This window comes from Camelus ferus, chromosome 9, assembly GCF_009834535.1.
Source record: "Camelus ferus isolate YT-003-E chromosome 9, BCGSAC_Cfer_1.0, whole genome shotgun sequence".
In the NCBI taxonomy this organism is placed as follows: Eukaryota; Metazoa; Chordata; class Mammalia; order Artiodactyla; family Camelidae; genus Camelus; species Camelus ferus.
Window position 1 is genome coordinate 60605328 of NC_045704.1, and position 20231 is coordinate 60625558.

Sequence of the window (20231 nt, forward strand, 5' to 3'; positions counted from 1 at the left end):
TGCCCCCATCTACTTCTCTCACTTTCTTTCTTTCTGCACCACACTTGTCTCTTGAGAGCTCCAACCATACTATACCTTGTTCACATTCTCAAATAAGCCTTTTCATGAGCAGACGGCTCCATCTAGGAGATGGCAGCCTCCTCCAAAGCCTCCCTGGCCCCTTTAGCTCCTAATCAACCTTCAGGCTTGGGACTGGGCCTCACTTCCTCTGACTTGGTAAACCAGGCCAAGAGCCCTGCCAGGCGCCCTCATCACTCCCTGGACCCCCAGCCCCATCGTGGCACGCACCATGCTTTAGTGCTATGGCTTCTTTAATTGTTCTCCTTCAGCCAACCCTAAACTCCACAAAGGCTGGGAGTGTGGGCATCACTGCGTTCCTAGTGCTGGCCTATTAAATATTTCCTGAAAATAAACCCCTATTCAAGGCCCTTTGCAGAGGTTGGATTAAAGGATGAGGGGGTTAAGGGGAAAGGGCAGACTAGGGCAAAGACCACCAAATCTCTACTGATGGGTTATAGTCCTGCACAAGCCACCTCAGAGGACCACAGTGAAGTGTATTCACATCTCAGTGAACTCCAAAATGAGGTGAAGTACTTGCCTTGGGTGCAAAATTTAGGGAGGTACCAAAAAGCTCGGGAATCAAGATACAGAAAGTACTTTAATGAATGTGAGAGCTATATCAGAGCTGGAAGCAAGAGGGAAAAAATCAGGAGAAATACTGATCTTGTCTATCTTTAAAATGTGTCTATTTTGTCTGTTTTGTTCGTCAAAGAGTTTTTGCATTAATTTTGATTTTTTAAATTATTGCATTAAAATCCTATTTCTTCTACTGATTACTGAGATTTTGGCATGCTCTTAAATTCTGTACCTCGAAGGAAGTTCATCACTCACCTAACCATAGTCCTAGCTCTAGAGGATCGGTAGGGGGTTTTAAAAAACTCTCATGGGGAGGCTTTTTCTGTTTCCTTGTTCAGTATAAAGTTTGTTGTGACGGTTTTATTTTGTTTTACCACATCCTTTACAAATTAAGAGCTTTCCTTTTATTCCTAGCTTACTAAAACTATTTATTAGGAATGGTTGTTGAGTTTAATAAGTGCTCCTTAAGCATCTGTCAAGATGATCATATGGTGTTTCCCCTTTAAGAATGTAATGAATCACATAGATAACAATAGGTAAAGTTTTTCCCAACTTTTTATCACTTAACAATAAGCAGATCTATGGCTCAATTCTTTTCTATCATTGGAATTATAACCTTAGATCAAATCCCCCACTAATGGTCTGATAAATGGAATGAGTAAGTTGCCATTTTGTTTTTAGCCCTTTCATTTTAAACTTTTCCCAAATGAAGCACTTCCTGAAAATGCTACTATAAAGAGTAACAGTCTTCCTTCACTAGCGGTCTGGGGACATTTGACACATCTTCACTTCCTAGTGCCTCTTATTTTCTGTCACAGTTTGTGCTTGAGTGAAGGGCTGGTGGTACTGACAGCACAATGACCGTTAAACTGATGGGAACTTTAATACCTTTTATGGGAAATAAAAGAAAATCTCCACATATGGCAGGATTCTGTCAGGGGATTTACTCCCGGAGAGTCGCCTAACACGTCTAAGTGCTACAGAAAAATAAAGTCAGGGTTTAGGTATGAGAAGACGAAGCCAACTCTTTAATGTCTTCCCTTCATCTCTTGGCTAAGAATATAAAGAGCAAATTATTTCATGACTGACTCACCACGGGCAGTCCAGCCTCTTTTCTTTTCTAGGAGGACCTGTTGACTGTTGATGAAATTGGGTAAGTCAACTTGAAGTCTCGCATTGGAATGAAACAGCTGCACGTGGTAAAGCCAAGAAAGTAAATGAGATTTTCCAGAAGGAGCGTGGACAGTGGTTGTGATGGTGGTTGGGGACGTGGACTAGACCAGAGTGTAAACTTCATGAGATCAGGTGCCTCCTCTGTCTTCATGGCTGTATCTGCCACACTTAGCACAGGAATACCCAGTAAATACCAAGCAATGGATAAAAGAATGAACCATGAAATCCTGCCAGACCCCACCGTCAATGACTAAGCTAAGGGGAGGAAGAGGAGAGAGGATCAGAAAATCCAGCAACATGGTGTCAAAAATGCCAAAGGAAGGATGTTCTAAGTGAAGGGAATAGACAACACTGTCTTAAATGTTGCCAAGAAGTCAGAGCAATTACAAAACAGTTCACTGGAAGCAAAAAAAGAAAAACAACACAGCGAGGACTTAAAAAACAGTGGTTTTGATGTTGCTGTTGCTGTTGTTGCTCGGTGCATGACATGCAGTTCAGAGGGAGGTAGTCTAAGACAGGGCAGTGGCTCAACAATCCCAGAAGAGATCCAGCTCCTGTTTCTCTGCCATTGCAGTGTGCTGGATTTCCTCCTTATGTCACAAGATGGTTGCTGCACCTCCAGGTGTCATGTATACATCCACAGTGGAAGGAGGGTGCATGAGCAAAAGGGTAAGGAGCAGGCCAGCTGAGTCTGTCATTTTTGCCTCAGGAACACCAAAACTTTCCTAGAAGAAGCTTTTCTTTTCCTTTCTTTGATGAGAGCTAGGTCACATGGTTGCCTTTCAATCAATTCCTAACCAAAACTCTTGAGATTCTGTTAACCAGCAAGGGCTCGCTACATGCATAGAAGCCAATACTATGGCACTAGCTTTTAAGAAAAGAAATAACTTTATACAAGGTCGACCTACAAGAAGACAGGAGACAAGGCTCTCAAACCTGTTGCTTTGACCCAGGGTTTAGGTCCATTTTTAAGAGGTTAGGAGAATTTCACACTTGGAAGCTGATTGGCTAGTCTTGAATTAGTCCATACGAGCTACCCCTGCTGCTGGAAGCCAGATTTTCCTTAATGAAGGACTTCTTGCTTCTTAAAGGGCTCCAGTGGCAACATTTCTATCCTCTGAGTTCCGTAGGTTGAAGACTCTTGGTTCCAGGTCATCCTGGAGACCTGGGTTCCCATCTTGCACGTGCGTAATGCTGTCTCTGTAAAATAACTCCAGGTTTGATTAACCAATAACCTATTTAAGGAGGCAAAACCAGTTGAAACTGGTCAATGTTTTACATGTTTTAATCAGTCAGAGTCATTCTCTGCAGCTGAGGAATGGCCTCTCCCTGAGATCCGGGGTCTCCAATGGTGACTGAAAAAAATGGGATTTTGTTGGAGGGAGTGGAGGAAGAATGCATGCCGCATAGACACCGGATGATGTCTGCTATTGATGTTACATTTTTGAAGGACCCAGACAGGATCGGCTGCATAATTTGTGGGAGTTGAGTGCAAAATGAGAATTTAAGACTCCCCACTCAAAATGTATTAAGAATTTCAAGACAGCAACAGTGGAGCATTAAACCAAGTGTGGGCTCTTCTGAGTGCAGGGACCCTGTGCAAATTCATTTATCCCATGTCCATGAAGTCAGCCCTGGACCCAAAGCTGTCCATTGAACTGTGCAGTTCAGAGATCATTGGTCAATTCAGGTGAAGTGAGGAGAAGAGGGGAAGAGAACACAGCAGGTTGAGAAGAGAAGGGGAGGTGAGAAAGTAGAGATGGTGCCAACATTCCTTGGAGAAAATAGACATGATGCAGTGGGAGAAAGCTGGCTAAATACAGAGAGAGAGAAGACAGTGGGCACAGGCTACAAGCCCCCAGCAAACCACTGCCCAGGCATTTTCTGTCCCTCTTTCCTGGACCAGCTCCCATTGGAGCCTGGGGGTGACTTTCATGTAGTGCAGGTGGAGAGGGGCTGGGGCTGAGTGCTCCACTCACCCTTATCAAGGGATGTGCCACCAAACCAGGAGATCGTGGATGCAGAGGAGACAGCCCTGGGCTAGAAAAACTGGGTTCAAATCCTAGTCTTCCAGGGACTAGCAAAACTGAGTCTCTGTCTCTGAGTTAGCTCAACTGTCAATAGAGGAGAGCATAAACGCAAATCCTAGTCTTCCAGGGACTAGCAAAACTGAGTCTCTGTCTCTGAGTTAGCTCAACTGTCAATAGAGGAGAGCAAAACGTGTGTCACATGGTTTATATGAGGGTGACTTGCTACAGAGGGAAGGCACGGTTGTTGCCCTTTGAGCAGACACCCTCCACCCAGAGCTTGGGCATCCCCCTTCCTGCCCATCCATCCACAGTATTGACCCTGAACCCCCAATACTAGTTCTAAGAGGGGGAGTAAATTTTAAGAGATTTTCTTAATTATATAATAATACCAACAGTACAAGTAGTAGGTGGGATGGTTCAGGGATGGGAGGAGAGGGGAAGGAAGAGGTATACCTGTTTGTTTATGTAAACTGACTCTGTTCGCTCCCACCCCTTCCATTTGCCATCCATTCGAGGCTTGAGCTCAGGGTTCATGCCATTTGGTGATGTAGTCAGTGTTTCAGTGATGTCACCCCCATCAGTGTCAGGAGACATAAATTTCATTTCCCAGAAGATGCAGCAGACAATAGCTTCTGGGCAAACGGTGACTCTAGCAATAAATATTGGCAAAGGAGAGACACCTTTAATGGAAAAGCTTTGCGAACCTAGAGTAGCCAGGCTATAAATCCCAAAACAGAGGGATTTAATACTTTAGATGGAAGACAGAGTCATCAGAAGCAAAATAAATAATTCCAAAGCCCACTTGAAGCAATCAACTATTAAAATCTAAGTATTAAATAAAAACTACAACTAACTGAGGTTAAAAAAACATGGAAATTAGGCAGAAGCCCCTTATCTAGGAAGAAAAACCTCTCGCCTAGACTCATGGCTGCGCGGCCAGGCAAAGGGGCGTGTCCTCTAGGAGGTCGGAGAAAGCAGAGCCAATCAGGAGGTGGCGGGCGGAGCCTCTGCTATGGGGCCAGGGAGAAGGGTGGGGCCAGGAGGAAGGGCAGGACCAGGAGAGCCACAGCTTTGGATCACACCAGATGGAACCTATCTGAAGTTACAAAAACTTATTTGTGAAGGGAGGACAGCGGGAGTTCACCCGAAAAACCAAAAAGGATATATTAATTAATATTCAGAAAGTGCCCAACAAATATCAACAGAATACATTGGGAGATGGAGTTCTCTGACTTTTTAAGTAATTTAATGTGAATTTCACTTTGTATTCCTCTTCAGTGAGTTCACTTCAAACACTGACTGATGCAGGAAGAAACCTGTGGCTTGTCTTCATCTTAAAAGATGTCTGGGCACCTAACACCTAATGGACCCTGGCACTACATCCTGATCTAGGATTGGCCTCCAGCACCTGGATGGAAGGAGCATCCTCTGGGTCTGGAGTCCTGAGAAGGGGTGGTGGTGAAGGAGGGTGCTTGGCCTATGGTGTCTGCTCCATGGGGTGTTTGCTCCGACTGCAGAGCCCCATGTAGCCCGTGAAAGCTGGGCCTGAGAATCGTCATTAGAGAGAACTGCCAGGGATGCTGATGAGAAGGCAGGCTTGAGAATCACAGCTAAAGGGTGAGACGCTGAGGACCAGAACCAGGTCCTACTCATCTTTATATTCCTCCTGCCTAACACATCGCCTGACCTTCGACGCCCTCAAAACTTGTTTACTGAATAAATGACAGATAAACTTTGTATAAAATACCTGTATCTGAGTCCTGGCTCTGCCATGTAAAGGCTTTGTGACAGTAAGCAAACCTCAGAACCCTCCAGACTAGTTTCCTCAGTGAGGCGAATTATACTTTATGGGGCTGTAGGGAATAAGAGTCAACTAAAGTATGTGAGAGAGCCCTATAAATTAAAGTGCACTAAAAAAATGTAAAAATTCAAGAGGAAGCATTGCTAATATTAGAAATCCTTTCCTTAAGGGAACCCTTATCCACTGTTGGTGGGAATGTAAATTGGTGCAGCCACTGTGGAAAACAGTATGGAGGGTTCTCAAAAAACTAAAGATAGAACTACCATATGACTCACCTCTGATGGGTATATATCTGAAAAAAAAAAAATCCCAAAACACTAATTTGAAAAGATACATGCACTCCAATGTTCATAGCAGCATTATTTATAATTGCCAAGATATAGAAACAACCCAAGTGTCCATCAACAGATGATGGATAAAGAAGACGTGGGATATATATGTGCTGGAATACTACTCAGCCGTGGATGAACCTGGAGGGTATTCTGCTAAGTAAAATAAATCAGACAGAGAAAGACAAATACTGTATGATATCACTTATATCTGGAATCTTAAAAAATACAACAAGCTATTAAATAAAGCAAAAAAGAAGCAGACTCACAGATATAGAGAACAAACTGGTGGTTACCAGTAGTGAGAGGGAAGCAGGGAGCAGAGTAGGGTTGGGGGGAAAAGGGGGTTATTATGGGATTGTATGAAATCATGTGTGCGAAACTTCTGAAAATTGGAAAGCACTATAGAATTTAAAGAATCTTTCATTCAATAAAATAAATCCTTTTCTTGACCACTTGTTATCTTTCCTTGCTACTCTGTCTCTCTCCCAGGTTCACACTAACTTGTGGTCTCACACCCTGACCTAAGATGCACTGGTTTGATGGAGGGTAAAGGAGGTAGAAAGATAAATCAGCCTCAAGTCACTGACAGTCTACACATCTCTCTCTCACCTAGAAGCAGCAACAGTCCCAAAAGTGTATCTGCAATTACCATGGCAACCTGGAGACTGTCCACCTCACCTCACACCCTGGTTTCCAGAACACTGATCATGTGTTAGATGGATCTGTGTGTGTGTGCACGTGCACACTACAGAGAGGAGTGGGGGTGACCCAGCTATTGAGGCACTGCATCTCCCAATGGCTTTTAAGTGACCCAGAAGTGCCCATGGAAGATGTGTCTACTCCCATTGAAAACAGGAAGTGGGCCTTTTATTTTTTAATGCATTGGACCAAGGGTCAGTAAACCATAATCCGAGGGCCAATTCTTGTCTGTTTTAGTACAGTCCACAAGCTAAGAATGGCTTTACATTTTTAGATGGTTGAAAAATCAGAATATTTCATGACGTGTGAAAATTATATGAAATTCAAATGTCAGTGTCCACAAAATAAAAATGCACTGGATCATCGCCCTCCTTCCTTTGTTTACACATGATCTGTGGCTGTTTCACAGTTGAAATAGAGCTGCAATAGAAACCATATGGCCCACAAAGCTTAAAATAGTTACCACTGGGTCCTTCACAGAAAAGTCTGCCCACCCCAGGTGTAGGTCTTTGAGTCAACAAACTTTCAATGAGACCTGACTCATGCCAGGCTCTGGGCTCATTCTCAGGGGTCCACTGATGAGCAGTGCACTGCCTCTGTCCTTGTGAGACCCAAGGTTCAGTAGACGAGCACACAGGTTAAGCTCCTAGTCCTCTGTGCTCCTAGAGATGTCAGATTCACCCTGGGACCCCTTGCTTGTGTAGAGACCCCAGTTCGATGTTTAATATGGCCCCTGCTAGAGGTCCTAGCCATTCATGGGATCCTGAGGGGAGAGGGATACCGAGGGCACAACTCTGTAGGAGAGTGAGCTGGTCCTCGGAGGCACATCCAGCGGTGTCTGGGAGTGCCCGGCGTATGGGATGGCCCTCACATCCAGGTGCCACCTTGCACCAACTCGTTCTGACTGGCTCTTTGCAAACAGGTGTGGGGAGATTCAATCATGACAGGCTGAAGTCCCTTGTGCTTGACTGTGTCTCCAAGAGTCCCTGGGTCACCTGGTCTCTGTGTAGAGCTGTGTTCTCTGTTCCTTTAGTGGATTGTTTTACTGTTTCACTACTGCAGTTTTACTGTGGGCACTACATGCAATCTCGTCTCTCCCTCTTACTACTCTCCCCGCCTCACATGGATGTGAAATGTCTCCTTCCCTGGGTGGACTCACCAAGTCTCTCCTGATGCCACCTTTGGCCAGAGGCTTTTGACGGGGCAGAGGCAGAGCCAGCAACATTCAGCCCTAAGCATGAAGCAGTAATGGCAAAGTAGTGAACGACAAAATCACATTCAAAGTGCCATTGGCTTAAGTGTCAACCTGTTTGGTGCAGAATCAGGACCCCTCAGCTAAGAGTGAGGGAGAAGGAGGATAAATTAGAAGTTTGGGATTAACATATACACACTACTAAATATAAAAGAGAGGGGGAGGGTATAGCTCAGTGGTAGAATGTGTACTTGGTATGCACAAGGTCCTGGGTTCAATTCCCAGTACATCCATCAAAAAATAATAATAACAAATAAATATAAAATAGATAAACAACAGGGACCTACTGTATAGCACAGGGAACTATATTCAGTATCTTTTAATAACCTATAATGGAAAAGAATATGAAAAAGAATATATATACGTATACGTATAACTGAATCACTCTGCTGTACACCTGAAACTAACACAACACTGTAAATCAACTATACTTCAAATGAGAAAAAAAAAAAAAGAGTAACCTGAAAGTTACACAGGTCAAAGGATACCGCCTCATGCCATGCCCAGCGCACATGTGGTGCTTGTCTATGGGGAGCTATGAGCTGAGCTCAAAGGTAATGGGGAGGGAATGCTAACTTGAGGTTTGAAAGTGAGCCTTTGAGATAAGGAAGCAAAAGAAACACCTCTTGCTCCTGAATGGCAGGGACAAGAGATGGTGGAGGGGAAAGCCCCCAAGCCAGTAACTGGCAAGGAGAGGAGGTGGAAGGCGGGTAGGTCACATGAAGTGACCTCTCTGCTGGGGAACTGATCTCTGGTCTGAGGCACACGAGGGCTCAATGTGGCGGGTGAAGGTGTGTATGTGCCTCATCTGGGAAGGAAGGCTGCTCTGGCAATGGGGTGATTTTGCTTGTTTTGGAAGGGGGCACCCAGAATGACATTTGTAACCCTAGAGGGAGAGTTGAAATGGACGGTGGAATTTAGAAACAGGGGAAAGATTTCATTCAATGGGGTGAGGGGTGGCAGTGCTCTGAGCTGTGGGATTTGCTCTTTTGCACCTGCTTTCTAGGCCTGCGCTGCCCAGCTGGTGTGCCGAGCGGGGACTGAGTGTGTTTACTGAACCAGCAGCTCTGTCTGTGCTGTACCAGGCTGGCTGGTGTCCTGAGACAATTCATGCTGGGACAGCCTACTTGACCTTGGAGCACCCTGGGGAAGCCCCAAATGCCTTGGTGCCCCCACTAACACTATATCTCACTTTCTAGAAAGTTGCCTATGAGCAGAATGTGTAGAATTTAAATCAAAATGTACTAATGGAAGTTATATTTGGAGTTTGTATTTGTACAGTGCTTTACAATGGGAGAAGCTATTTTCAAAGGCATGATCTTCCCTTGGTCTTTACAACACTCCTGGGAGATGGCAATTATAGTCAGTTTGATTGTTTCACAGATGAGGATGGTGGGACTGAGTGGGACTATGTTACGTGACACAGCAGTAAGTCCAGCTCTGCGATAGTCCAGTGACCCAACATCATCAGCCAAAGGTCCTTCCATCCTTCCACTCCGCCCTCCCCACCTCCTGGCCTCATCCTCAGACTGTCCTCCAAGGTTAGAAGACAGCTGCCATATCCTCACACCACAAACCCTGGTAGTGTAAAGGGATCGTGTCTTCCTTGAGTTCATTTTCCAGATTAAGGCCATCTTGACTAGAAGCCCTTCCCTGCAGACTTTCCCTCCTGCCACATTAGTTAGAATGGGGTTGGGGTCCACTCCTAACGGCATCGCAGGAAGGCGGATGCGTTATCAGGATAAGCTGGGATGAAACGCACTGACTGGTTTCACGCTAAATTCATGGCTGCTGACCTCAAGAAGGCTCTTACTGCCACCTTGCACAGGCCAGAGACACACAGACTAGTGCCTCTCACACTTGAGTGTGCATCAGAGTCACCTGGAGGGCTTGTTTGAGCACAGACGGCTGGACTTGGCGGCATTGGTTCTGGTCCAGGAGGGCTAGAGTGGATCCTGAGAATTTGCAACTCTGACAAGTTCTCAGGTGCCGCTGATGCTGTGGGTCCTGGGACCATACTTTGGGAACCACTGCTCTAGATCATTGACCCCTACTATCCTAGACATCAGCCTCTCCTCAAACATCTAACACTTCCCCCCACTTGGTCCTTCATCTCCACTGATGCCTTGCTGCCCATTTCACTGAGAATACGTGCTGTTCCCACCATAGCATCTAACGTGGTACTCGTGCACTTGGTTTCCTTGCTGTTACTCTGGACGGGCTGCCATGCTCCTATTTATGGCTGATCCCTACATCTGTGCCCTGGACCTCATCTCCTCCCATCTATCCCAGAACATCACTCCAAAAAATGTTCCCCTCATTAACAAGCATGCTCTGATATTGTCCCTCCCAGAACAAAATACAACAAAACAAAAAACATAAAAACTCCCTTGACCCCAGTCTCTCCTCAACCATGACCTCAATTCTCTGTTTCCCTTGACAGCAAAACCTTTGAGATCTCCATCCTCAGTCTCCTCATTCCCTTTCTTTCATCCTTCCTTGAACCCAGGCCAGTTCAACATTTATTCCCACCTCTCTATTGAAACTGCTCTTGTCAAGGTTCACGATGACTTCCTGGCTCCTAATTCCAGGGGTGAATCCCAGCTCCCATCTTACTCAGCCTGGTAGCAGCGTCTGACACAGGCTGTCATGTCTCTCCCGGAACAACATTCTCCATGGGTTTCTCTCTCTTAGTTCTCCTCCCTCCTCTCCAGCTGTTCCCTCTCAGTCTTTTCTGCTGAGTTTTCTTCATTCCACTGACCACTAGAGACTGGAGAGTCCTAGACCTCAGACCTCTCTACCTACACTCTCACTGGACATAGTTTCAACTAGTGTCAGGATTTTAGATGCCACCTACCGTGCCCTGACTTCCAGAGTCATATCTCCAGCCTAGATATCCCCACTGACTTCCAGACACACGAGATCCCATGTCATGTTTCCCCTGATATATCATGGATATGTCAGAATTACCCTCTCCAAAAACGGGGCTCCTGTCTCTTCCCTGGCAACACAGCACACACATACCAAGTTTTCCTTCCTACTCATAGCAAGTGGGGACTTCATTCTTTCTGTTCCTCACATCAAACTGTTGGGGTCATCCTCAACTATACTCTTTTCTCTCCCATACCACATCCAAACCATCAGCAAATACCACTTAGTTCACCTTCAAAATGTATCCTGAATCTGACCCCTGACCACAGCTGCTACTGCCACTGACTCTGGTCAAAGCCACTCTCCTGTCCTGCCTCCACTGCTACAAAAGCATCTTCACTGGTCTCCCTGCATCTCTCTTCCCCCACCCCTCAGCATCTATTTTCAACACAGCCAGCCAAAGGATGTCTTTAAGTATAAATCAGAGTGTGTTATTCTTCAGCTCAAAATCTTGCCCAGCAAAAACCAAAATCCTTACGAAGGCCTGCGAGGGATCTGGGCCTGGATGCTTTTCTGATGTTGTCCCCTCCTCCCTTCTCTCTGGCTTCTCTGCAGCTAGGCTGGCCTGCCTGCTGTTCCCTGAACACATCAAGCACATGCTCACCTCCACACTGACTCTGACTCTGCTAGGGGTAGCCCTCCTGCAGAAATCTCTGAGTCTAGCTCTGTCACATTTCTGCTCAGATGTCTTCTGATCAGAAAGGTCTTCTTTGATACCCCTAAATGAAACAGGAACACTTTTTTACCCTCACTTCCACTCTAACACGTCTCTTCCCTTTAACCTACCCCAATGTTCTCAGACCATGTATCGTACCTAACATATATAGATATCTGCTGTTCATAGGTCTCCCCACTAGAATGTATGCAGCACGAAGGCAGGAAATTTGAGCCCATAGCAGGCACTCAATTAAATGTTTGATTTAATTAATGGAAAGGGGAGTTCCCATAGAAAACCACAAATTAGCAACTAAGCTATACTTTGGACTCCTGTGAGTTAGATTAATGGTAGTCAGTCCCATAGACCCCTGTCAGCAATATTTCCAGACTGAGCTTCTGGATCTGCAAGGCCAAGAAACAGACTCTAGACTGCATTATCTCTCTGTAGTTGCTGTTATCCTCAGAGACCTGGCCAGCCAGCCTCCCTCAAAAGAGCTCCATCTTGAAAAGGGAACCCTTGTACACTGTTAATAAGAATGTAAATTGGTGTAGCCACTGTGGAAAACAGTATGGAGGGTTCTCAAAAAACTAAAGATAGAACTATTGTATGATCTGGCAATTCCACTCCTGGGTATATACCTGAAAAAAACAAAAACACTAATTCAAAAAGATACATGCACCTCCCCCAATGTTCACAGCAGGGTTTTTTACAATTGCCAAGATATGGAAGCAGCCTAAATGTCCAACAGCAGATGAGTGGATAAAGAAGATATGATTTATATATATATATATATATATATATATATATATATATATATATATATATATATATATATATATACTACAGCCATAAAAAAGAATGAAATCTTGCCATTTGTGACAACATGGATGAACTTGGAAAGTATTATACTAACCGAAATAAGTCAAAGACAAATACTGTATGATATCACTTAAATATGGAATCTAAAAATTAAAACAAACTAGTTTATATAACAAAAAAGCAGACTCACAGATATAGAGAAGAAACTAGTGGTTACCAGTGGGGAGGAGGTGGGGCAAGGGCAAGACAGAGGTAGGGGACTGAGGTACAAACTACTGTGTATAAAATAAACAAGCTACAAGGACATACTGTACAACACAGGGAACAGAGCCAATGCTTTACAGTAACTATAAATGGTATAAAACCTTTTAAAATTGTGAATCACTATGCTGTACACTGGAAACATACAATATTGTACATCAACTGTATCTCAGTTAAAAAACAAGCAAACAGCTGCCCCTCCTCTCAGATTCTCCAAGTCCCAGGTCCTTTAAAGTATTTAAAGAAACTGGTGGTAAATTCTTTTTGCAAGCAGATAATCCCTCCCTGATTGCTCAAGTTCACAACCATTAATTTTTGTAACATTGTTTTCCCCAAAGCTGGCCACACATGTACGCACCCACAAAGAAACCCACCCGGCAGAGTTCCCCCTCTCCATCCTGCCACAAGGTAGCACTCTCAGGAAAAGCCACCTGATCCAGCAGACTAGGATCACTTTGATGATTGCACGCAGTCACGGTACAACCACCTGTACCTTGACTTGATTATTCTATCCAGAGAGGTTACTCTTTTACCGGCATTGATGTGACTTTCTTCTTTCATATATGCTCAAACTTTTTCTCATCCCCAGACAATGGTGTTCTTTTGTTAACGACAGAAAAATACAGCACGTTGTGAAAACAGCAAAAATGTCTATGAGGAATTGTCTGGCTTGCGGCCTTGCCATCTTGGCGCTGACTACCTGCCTGCACCCCTGAGAGACCTGAAGTGACCTCCCAGGTGATTTTTTTTCTTTTCTATGAAAGACCGCACTTCAGGTTTTGGAACAATCCAACAGATCATGAGATTGGCAAAAGGAGACAGAGAGACTTAAATGAGAGAGAAAGACGAAATGAGATAGGGCAGCAACCTGACCCCCGCTGCACCCCTTGCCTGGAAAGGATTAAATTGAACTAATCGAATTAGAAGCTAAGGCAAGGGGTCTGGGATGTTGGGAGGGGGTGGGAAGGCTTTCAGTATCATGCCAGTGGAAATGCACAGGTGGAGCTGGTTTAGAGCAAGCCACCTGAAAACAAGGCAAATTCCAGACCCACTGGGTGGAATCTTTGCCGAAGGAATCATTAACTCTCCACATTGTAAAAAAGGAAGAAAAATCTCCTTAGGCAAGAAACTCAGAGTCAACCGGTGGCATTTAGTTTTGACAGCAGTGTGAAGAGGGCAATCAATAACTGAATTCAAAATGGAAACTTTATCGAGTCTGGAACTGGGCCAAATGCTGTGAAAATGGCCTGGGGCCATCCATTGGTAAGCGTGAAGGAAATTTAAAGTAGTAGGTATTCCTGATAGTTAAGGGATCAGAGTTTGTTTCTCTTTACCTGTGCTTGAGTTGGGTATTTCAATATTTTTTAATAGATGTAGAACTAGCCATAGGTAAAAGTGCTTCGTAAACTGCAAAAGGCAAAACAAAAACCAACCCAAAAAATCCCACCAAGAAACCCAGACCTGTTGTGTTTGTTATCTAGCTGTTACTATCCAAATTCATAGTTTATATATTAAAAAGCTCAGGAAAGTTCCTATGTTACCAATGTCTCAGCTAGTGTCCATCTCCAGTGAGTCATTATAGCTGCTATGCCTGGGGACCTCTGCTCATCTTGTGAGCTGGCAAGATTTAGGTGTTTAAAAGGAATTAACACTCAGAACTTAGTTCAAGGGAGGAGGGTATAACTCAGTGGTAGAGTGCATGGCTAGCATGTACAAGGTCCTGGATTCAATCTCCTGTACCTTCATGAAAAAGAAAAAAACCTAATTACCTCCCATCAAATATATATATATGAATGAATAAAGCAAGCCAGCAAGCAAGCAAGCAAACTGAGTTCAAAAGCAGAGCTTGTCAAACTGTACTGTACCTTCAAATCACCTGGGCAATCATGTTAATATGCAGATTCTGATTCTCTGGGTCTAGGGTGTGGCTTGAAAGCCTGCGTATCTTACAAGCTCCTAGGTGAAGCCAATACTGCAGGTCCCCGGGCTGCACTTTGAGTAGCAGGGCTTTGGGCTATGCAATTTTCCAAGGAGGTGGATTCAGCTGTAACTGGTTAAGCCGACTGTCTGGAGTAGTGGTTGTCAAAGTATGGTCCAGGGACAAGCAGCATGGGCATCACTTGGGAGCTTGTTAGAGACACTAGTTCTTGGGCCCCATCCCCAGAATTTCTAAACCAGATCCTCTGGGGGTAGGGCCCAGTAATCTGCATTTTGATAAGCCCTCCATGTAATTCTGATGCTCACTAGAGTTTGAGAACCACTGCTCCAGCACATTAAAATCACCTGAAGAGTTAAAAAAAAAAGACTCAAGCTCCCATTCCAGAGAGTCTAACTTGGTCATTCTGGGGAAGGCCCCAGACATCCATGGAGATTTTACTGTGCAAGTCAGTGTTGACAGCCAGGCTAGAGAGTTAGCTGTAAAGCATCTCAGTGACCTACCACAGGCTTGTTGCAGGTCTGGACATCTATCTAAACAGGAGACCTGGGTCTCCAGTGTGACTAGGTCAGAGTGTGGATGAGACAGACTTAAGTCCTCACTCCTCACCCTGACACTTACCCTGATCCCTGGCTATCTATCCTGTGTGTCTCCTTTTGCTCACAATGTGCTCTTGAGATAGGAGGGAAGAGGGCAGGGCACAACCATTAAAAGAATGACACAGCGTTTGAGCCTAGGACATAAACTGGTTAGAACCAATTAGGCCCAAGATGGCAGAAGAGTCAACTTCCGGTAGACCTTGAACCTCGTTATAGCCTTATTGTAATATATTAGCATGCCAAATGACACACCCACAGGTGCCATGACAGTTCCTAGGCTGACCATGAAAGACCAATAAGTGTTGCCCAATTCCTGGAAATCCCTGCTCCTTCCCCAAAACAGTTGGAATAATCCTCCCATTTTTTAGCTTATGAAATTACCCAGCTCATAAAAACTAACCACCCCCACATCTCGGGGCCGATCTCACTTTCCTAGATGACCCCAAGTCTGGGGCCGCCTCTCTTGCCTTCTGAGATGCCCCGCACTCTGTCTATGGAGTGTGTACCTCCCTGAATAAATCTTACCTTTACTTCACTAGGGCTTGCTCTTGATTTCTTTGCTGTGAGAGACAAGAACCTGCTCTCTGGCAACACTCTGGCTGGGGCAGCCTCTTGCTATACTGCCACCAGTCAAACCATTCACCCATAGTTGAAGACCCATATCAAACCTAGGTCTTCAGAAACCCCTTTCTAAACTCTCTTGCTGAGTTAGATTTATTCTTCCATAGAATTTCATGGCATGTTATTTGCATTTCTTGTTTTTCTATTATTACCTTCATTTCTTGACTCTTCCTGGACTCCACTGAGTTGTAAACTCTTGGACACGCAGAACTGCATAAGATTCAACTTTGTGTCTCTTCCTTCCCTTCGGTGTAAGAGCCGCACTGTGAACCTAGTAGGCATTTAGTACACATCTTCTTGAATTGGGGGTCAGAATCCCTGGGTTTGAGGCTTGTTTTGGTTGTGCAATCTCTCTCATGTTGTTAGATCTCTTAGCCTCACTAATCTATAAGATTAGAATGGTGAATTAGGTGATCTTTAAGGTCCCTTCCAAATTTCAAATTCCATGATGCTATGTAGTCTATTCTTACCCCTGGAAAAATAAATCTAAATATAAGCCCTACTGATACTGGGTGTAGTTGGTCACTGGGTTGGAGATGGACACAAATTCTTGGATTTTCCTCTATGTCCCCTCTCCATTAATCTGAGCTGCACTGTGACTTGCTTTGACCAATAACAGACTGCAGAGGACAGGACACTGTGCCAGTTCTGGGCATAGTGAGATAGGATCAGAGTGAAGGAGAGGGAGGGAGGGTGAGGAACAAACTGGGATGTTGGGACTCCAAAGAAAGGCCTTAAATAGGGTCTGGCAGTTTTGGTTTTATATATACCAGGAACACTTGGTGTTAGAGACCTGAACTGTTATGTAAGAAGTCTGGACAGCTAGCTGGAGAGACTACAGGGAGAGGCCTTGAGTCCAGAGGGAGACAGAGGGGCCCATGGAGTCCAGCCTTCTAACCAGCTCTGCTGAGGTGCCACATGTGTGAGTAAAACTGTTCTGGACCCTCCAGATCAGTCTCACCACTAGCTGAATGCCACCGAGTGATCCCAGGGGATGTCACCTGCGATCACGCAGCTGAGCCCTGCCCTCCTTCCTGATTTACAAAATCACAATACATAATACAATGGTTGCCCTTTAAGTCACCAAGTTTAGGGTGGCTCATTATGCAGCAACAGGCAACCAGAACAGTGTGTGGGCAGCATTATCCTTTGTGTGAAATTTGCAGTATAACATGCAAATATTTGATAGATGCTGGGGAAAATATATACAAATACACACATTCATAACGTGGGCTTGAGGAAGTGCATGACATTTTGTGCTATTCCCACGGACTTTTGATTTCTCGAGTCAACGAAATGGTCTGTGGATACATTTCTAGAGCCAACTGCACAACCACTGCACAACCAGGGCTCCCCTGAGAGAGGTGCTCCAGGCCTATGACGTAGCAGGAGCGCAGTGTCGGGACTTGTCAAGCGGGTGTAGGAGGAGGCAGGGAATTGCAATGAATGCCTGAGAAGGTGGAGCCCACACTCAAAGAGGGCTTTGTCTGCTCCTCAACACAGTGTGGCCATTTCCTCGGGGCGAAATTTTCAGTTTGGGAGAAATCTGCAGTTTGAAAAGGGGGATTTTAATTCCTCCTCTCCCCAGCTAATTTAAACCTCCACTGATCCCAAGGGAGCTTTTTAGTGCAGTATAATAAGGCCACTTTCAGAATCACAGCCTCTTTTTCTGAATGTGTTTCTTATGTAAATGCTGCATCAGACATTTCCCTTGTCTTTACACTTTAATTCTGCTTTTAAAACCTGCAAAATAGAAACACAGAGAAAGACACCTTGAAAATACTTTGGGCTTCATCTCTTTTCCATTTTTACCCCAGGCTACCCACATTTTTTTTTTTTAAATCAGTGTTCTTCAAGTCAAGCATATTTTAAAATCATCTCCTGTTGAACTGGGAAAGCCAAAAAAAAAGGAAAGAAAGAAAAGAAAGAAAGAAAAAGATTCCTGCACATTTAGGTTGCCCAAATATATCAAGAAATACAAGTGCACTTCATAATGATCTATTAAACCTCAGAATGCCGCAGTGAAGTCAGATGGCCCAGAGCAGGGGAGTCAAGGGACATTTAAACAGGCCTCATCTGAGGCCTCTGTGCTCCTCTCTCGCACATCACAGTGTTTCTCAAGGCAATGCTCCGAGAAGGGGGAAGAAAAAGGCCTGGCTGCATAAGTCTCTTTCAAGGTTTTCTTTTTTCCTGACTCCCTTCCATTTACCCAATGCCTGCCCCTAGGGAGAATTGGCCAGGATTTAGTGTTTGTGGCCCACTCACTGTGGATAGGAGGGAAGGGGACAGGACACAGCCATTAAAGGAAGGACACAGCCATTAAAGGAATGACACAGCAATTAGCACCAAGATGGCAGAAAAGTCAACTCTCAATAGACCTGGAGGCCCAAGATGGCAGGAGATTCCACCTCCAGTGGACCTTGAGCTGCATTATACACGTTGTGATGCATGAGCATGGTGAGGGACACGCCCACGGGCCCCTTGACAGCTCGGAAGCTAACCAGGAAAGGTCAAAGAGAGGACAGTGGCCCAGGTCGTGGGAATCCCCACCCTTTCCCTAAAGTAACTGGAATAATTCTCTTACTTGTTAGCATGTAAACACTCTCTCTTGCCTTCTGAGATGGCCCACATTCCTTCTATAGAGTGTGTATCTACCTTTATTTTAACGCCCCCACCCCATGCATCTCTCTGAATGAATCTACCTTCACTTAACTATGGCTTGCTCTAGAAATGTTTCCTGTGTTCAGCCAAGGACCCTCACTTGGCAGGGCGAGTCCCAGGGACTCAATCGAGACCTGGGACACCACGGCCATCCTCTCGCACCCCACCCCCACTTTTCCCCTGTATTAACGGTACCCAATATGACTGACTATCATACCACACCTAACTGTGGCCATTTGTTCACATCTATTTGCCTGCTTGGGAACATAAACAGTGAGGGGAGATGGACTGTATCTCATCTCCATATTTCTGCACACAGCAAAAACAATAGCTAAAGAATAAAAATATGCTGAATGAATGAATGAGTGAATGAATGAATGAACTTCAATTCCAACTCAGGCAGTAACTAGCAACATTTCCCTGGGCAAATTTGTTCACCTCTGAGAAGACCCTCATGTCCTTCGCTGTGAGATGAGGAGTAGCAACCACCTCCTGGGCAGCTGTGAGGGATAAAGGGTGACAATTGTGGCAGAATAAGCCAAGCATGCAGTAGCTTCTCAACTGAAAGTTTGCGGCTGCTCATTTCCAGACCCACCTCCTAAAGCCGAACCCGCGGAAGGAGCAGCCCAGCCTCCCTAGGTGCTCCCGGGGCCCCTGCAGGACTTACTGTGCCCACATTACTGCTCCACCTTCCTGGCTGTCACTTAATCAATTCCCTTAGGACCTAGTCCTTCAACTTAAGGCTTAAATTCTATTTAAAAGGCAAATCTTGGGTAGGGAGAAGGGGCTATTTCAGGCTATTATCAGTCACTGAAACTTCTGTGTGGGTGGGATGAGAAAGAGGGGGATGGAGGGAACTGGGAATGTTAGGATTCCACAGAAAAGAATCGGGAGGGGCTGCCTGGGATACAGGAGAGATCGGGGGTCAAATCCGAGCTTTTCCTGCTGCTGGGAAAGAGTGCAGTAACTTAACCTCTTTGAATTGCAGTTTTTTGATCTATAAAATGAGGCTGATACTAGCTAATACATGGAGTGACTCTGGGGTTAAGAGAGGCAATATAGCAAACGCTTAGTAGATGGTTGGCACCCACGAGTCAGGAGGCGCGGTGGGTGCTGGAGAGAGGAATGCTGCACCAACAGCGGGCTCTGCCAAGTAGCAGTAGGCGAGTAAAGTTCTCTTTGTGGCCCATCCTGGCCTCAATTTCTCAGGCTCTGCTCTTTGCCTGGGGCCTGCTGTGACCACAGTGACAGCCATCTAAATTAATTATGACAGAATGCACCTTCTCCATCCTCAAATCCCCAGACAGAGGCGAGAGTACAATAGTATTTCATGCCAGCGGAGACAGTGGGCCTCAACCTCAGCTCCAGGAAGGAAATGGTGAAATATTCCACCATTCAGTTGAAAGCTAAGAGAAAATACCAATAGGTGGGAGGCAATTCAGTGGACTCAGCGGGGCGGGGACCGGGTGGGGCGGCGGCCACATGCGCTGTGGGGCCGCCTGGCGCTGGGGGCGCAGGTGGGAGCCGGCCCGCGCCCTCCCCCCGGGCGTCAGTAAAACCCGCCCGGCACCCGTCGAGGTGCTCGCGCCCTTTGTTTTCCTTTCCGGCATCTTCCTTCCCCTCCCACCGCAGCCTCGCCCGCGGCTCCTGCATCCCCTCCAGGTGCCCCAGCGGGGACGGCGGGTCCCCCCTCTGCGGCAGCGCAGGCGGCTTGGAGCGCAGGGAACGCCAGCCACGGCGCGGCCTTTGTCGTCCTCTTCCCGCCCCTCCCCTGGCTCCACCTTCGCTTCCTTCCTCTTTCCCTCCTTTCTCCTCCCTATTC

At 45.6% G+C, this 20231-nt stretch overlaps 1 protein-coding gene and 1 non-coding gene across 2 annotated transcripts in view; one reads left to right on the top strand and one right to left on the bottom strand.

Moving 5' to 3' along the window:
• Nucleotides 1-20231, bottom strand: part of MAB21L3 (mab-21 like 3) — a 265078-nt gene that overhangs the window by 156659 nt on the left and 88188 nt on the right. The window lies entirely within an intron of this gene.
• Nucleotides 8085-8156, top strand: TRNAT-GGU. The gene has a single exon. It is a non-coding gene; the product is annotated as a tRNA-Thr (tRNA).